The sequence below is a fragment of the Impatiens glandulifera genome, chromosome 1 (assembly GCF_907164915.1).
Source record: "Impatiens glandulifera chromosome 1, dImpGla2.1, whole genome shotgun sequence".
Classification (NCBI taxonomy): Eukaryota; Viridiplantae; Streptophyta; class Magnoliopsida; order Ericales; family Balsaminaceae; genus Impatiens; species Impatiens glandulifera.
Genome location: NC_061862.1, coordinates 101,419,766 through 101,424,460, shown reverse-complemented (window position 1 = coordinate 101,424,460; position 4,695 = coordinate 101,419,766).

The window sequence follows — 4,695 nt, the reverse complement described above, 5'->3', positions numbered from 1 at the left end:
GGCATCACAGTTTTAGAACAAATTAAGTAATATATGTTGTAATCAAATTGCTTTCTTTTTTTTTATAATTAAATTGCTATTTTAAATTTTAAAATATACAAAATAAATAAATAAATTCAGTTTTGAATAAAATATTTATAATAAGACACTTTCTTAAAATTTTCAATATTTGTTTTGCGGTTAAAGTTTGGTTTGTTGGGTAACAGTTATTCAGTTAACAAAATTAATTCATTTAAAAATTTTAATCAAATAAAAGTAATAATGAAAAATAGATTATTGTAATATTTTATCAAATAATGTAAATAAATTAAAACCAAAATTAAATTAATTAATAATAATAAACAAAATATTTTATTGTAGAAAATTAACATAGATAAAATTATTCATATTTAACCTACTCCATTAAAATGTGTTATTAAAGTTATACTTTTCATAAATTCATGTAATAAATAATAACCAAACTTGTTGACTTATTTAAGAAAACTTTGTAAGATCCTTTTTTTCTTTTCTTTTTTCTTTTTTTTTATAATGAATCCAATATATTTAATGGATGTTATTGGGTAAGACTTTTTGTTTCTATGTATTTAGTTCGTCCTATAAATAGGACACATAGGAACATTGTAAACATATCCCTTTGATAAACAATAATACATTCTCTCGTTGTTATATCTCTTGTTCATTATCTTGTATGTTTATAACACGTTATTAGCACGATAACTCTCGATCCTGAAGCAAAGGTCGAAGGCTCCCTCCTCGTCTGTGGTAGCCAAATTTTCGCACCTCATTTGTGAAAACCAAATCGATCAAGATTCACAACGGTATTCTCTTATACTTTCAATCTTAACTATTTCATCTAAAAATTTCGTGTCGAACTTTACGAATTTAGAGTTCAAGGCTCTTGACATCATCAGAAAAATTACCTTTCATGGATTCTAGATGCTGAAATTCATTTTTCCGCTAATGGTCTTGGAAATACCATCAAAGATTAAAACACTACGTCCGACCAAGATAAGGTCAAAGCAATGCTTTTCCTTCATCGTCATATTCACGAAGGTTTAAAAATTAGAGTATCTCACTGTGAAAGATCCATTGGTCCTATGGAACAATTTGAATGAAAGGTATGATCATTTAAAAACTATCATTCTTCCAAAAGCTCAATTTGAATGGCTGCATTTGCGCTTACAAGACTTTAAATTAGTGAGTGAATATAATTCTGCTTTATTACGGATTACTTCTCAACTCAAACTATGTGGAGAAACTATTATTGACGAAGACATGTTAGAGAAAACATTCTCCACATTTAATGCATCGAATGTGCTCCTGCAACAACAATATCGGGCAAAAGGTTTTGAGAAATATTCAGAATTAATATCATGTCTATTATTGGTCAAACAAAATAATAAGCTTTTTATGAAAAATTATGAGGCCCGTCCAACTAGATCGAACCAATTTCCTGAAGTGAATGTGGCATCATATAATTATAGAGGACGACATCGTAGTCGTGGTCGTGGCCGTGGTCATTTTTTAGGTTGTGCCCACGGAAATGGTAATGGACGTGGTGGTGGTGGTCGACACAATATCCGCAACGATGATAAAAATGATCAAATTAATAAGACCGTGGAAAACAAATGCTATTGTTGTGGCATGAAAGATCATTAGTCACGTACCTGTCGTACGCCGAAGCATTTTATCAATCTTTATCAAGCATCACTAAAAGGAAAAGGAACCATCGAGTCCAACTCGACTTCGGCTCCCGGTGATGATAAAATAGCTTTTGGACTCGATAATTTCTCCGGATTTGACGTAGTCGATTTTTTTGTCGAGCGTGAAAATAAGAATTAGATCATTTGATATTTTGTGTTTTCTTTATAATATTTAATAAAATTTCGAAAAAAAAATAATAATAACAATAATAAATAAATATATAAATAAAAGCAATATTAATTAATGTTATATATATATATTTAGTTTGATGATGATTTTTGTATTATTATTATTATTTGTTCGTTATTAATTATTAATTATTAATATTATATTTTATTTAATGAAGAAAATGAAGGTTCCTGGAAGCGAACACGTAATGAATGAAAAATGCAATTATCTCGTAGATAGTGCCTTAACACATACCATTTTGAAAAGAAAGAATTTTTTTATTTATTTGGTGATGAAAGAGACATGTGAAAACAATATCGGGTAGTTAAAAAATTATTGAAGGCTCCGGAAGAGCAAATCTTATATTACCTAAAGGAACAAATATTTGTATTGATAATGCATTGTATTCGTCCAAATCTCAAAGAAACTTGTTGAGTTTTAAAGATATTCGCAGAAATAAATACCACGTCGAGACTTCAAATGAAAGTAATAAAGAATATTTATCTATCACAAGTATCATCTCGGGTAAAAAATGTTATTTAGAAAAATTACTCGTAGTTTCCTCTAGATTATATCTCACAAACATAAATGTTAGTGAAGTACATGTAGTTACAAACCAAAAGTTTGTCGATCAAAATAATTTTATTACATGGCATGATAGATTGGGACACCCGGAGCTATTATGATACGAAGAATGATTAATCATTAATGTGGGCATTCATTGAAAAACCAAAAGATTTTTCTACCCAATGAGTTTTCTTGTGTTGCTTGTTCATAAGAGAAGTTAATAATAAGGTCATCACCATCTAAAATTAGGATTGAACCCTTGAAATTTCTTAAAAGAATACAATGTGACATATGTGGGCTTATTCATCCACCATGTGGACCATTCAGATATTTTATGGTATTAATTGACACATCAACAAGATGGTCACATGTGTGTTTATTATCAACTCGTAATCAAGCATTTGCAAGATTTCTTGCTCAAATTATCAAATTACGAGCTCACTTCCCAGACTATTTAATTAAATATATTCGTTTTGATAATGATGGAGAATTTGCCTCCCAAGCTTTTAATAGTTATTGTATGTCAATTAGGATAAGTGTTGAACATCCAGTAGCACGTGTTTACACACAAAATGGCCTTACAGAGTCATTGAAAAAAACGTCTTCAACTAATTCCAAGATCATTGCGTATGAAAACGAAACTTCCGATACAAGTTTGGGGACATGCTATTTTACATGCAACATCATTAATTCGTATCAGACCTACACATTATAATGAGGTCTCCCCTTTAGAAATGGTTTATGGTCAGGAACCAAATATTTTCCATCTAAGAATTTTCGGATGTGCGGTATATGTGTCAGTTGCTCCACCACAATGCACAAAGATGGGACCTCAAAGGAGATTGAGGATATATTTGGATATGAATCACTGTTTATAATTAAATATCTTGAGCCATTGACGGGTGACTCATTCACAGCATGGTTTTCCGACTATCATTTTAATGAAATGATAATTCAAACATTGAAAGGGAAAATAATCAGTTGGAAAAAGAAATAATCTGGCATTAGTTATCATTAGCTCACTACGATCCTCGTACAAAGCAATCTAAACTTGAAGTTTAGAAAATTATTCACTTGCAAAATTTAGCAAATCAATTGCCAAATGTTTTTACTGATCCTAAAAAGGTTACAAAATCTTATATTCCAGCTACAAATGCTCTAATTAAGATTCATGTCCCTGAAAGACAACCCACTACTACTAACGAGCCTAAAATGCAAGTGAAGCGTGGCAGACCAATCGGTTCCAAAGATAAAAATCCTCGAAAAAGAAAAGAAGTAATGGCTCAAACTGAGGAAACAATTACTCTAGAAGAGTATCTAGTCATTGAAAAAATGATTCCAAAGGAATCGCAGGTACCTGACAATGAAGAGATCTCTATAAAATATGTTTTGATTGGAAAAAGATGGAATCGAGATGAAATTGACGTCGATGAAAATTTTGCATATGCTATAGCATGCGATATTGTTAAAAAAGATGAGGATCATGAACCAAAGTCTGTAGAAGAATGTAGACGGAGAAATGATTGGCCAAACTGGAAAGATGCGATTGAAGCTGAATTAAAATCACTCGCAAATTATAAAGTTTTTGGACCTATTGTCCATATCCCTGAAGGTATTAAATCGATCGGTTATAAATGGGTGTTTATAAGAAAAAGAAATGAGAAATTGAAATTGTCAGATATAAGGCACGACTTGTTGCCTAGGGATTCTTGTAGAGACCTGATATTGATTATGAGGAAACATATTCTCCCGTGGTGGATGCAACAACATTTAGATATCTGATAAGTTTATCAATACACGAGAGAGAAAGTGCAGATGAGATTAATGGATGTTGTTACAGAATATTTATATGGCTCCCTTGATAACAACATATACATGAAACTCCCTAAAGGATTTAAAATGCCAGAAGCATTTAATTCAAATCGTCGAGATCTTTACTCGGTTAAATTATGCAGATCTCTATATGGATTGAAACAATCTGGACGTATGTGGTATAAACGTCTTAGTGAATATTTATTAAAGAATGGATTTCAAAATGATCCAATTTGTTCATGTGTATTTATTAAGAGATCTAGATCACAATTTATAATAATTGCAATTTATATGGACGATTTGAATATTATTAGAATTACTGATGAACTATCTCAAATAGTTAGTTATCTTAAGAAAGAATTTGAGATGCAAGATTTGGGAAAAACAAAGTTATGTCTTGACCTAAAAGTTGAGCATTTAGATTTTTTATGGATAAAGTGCATC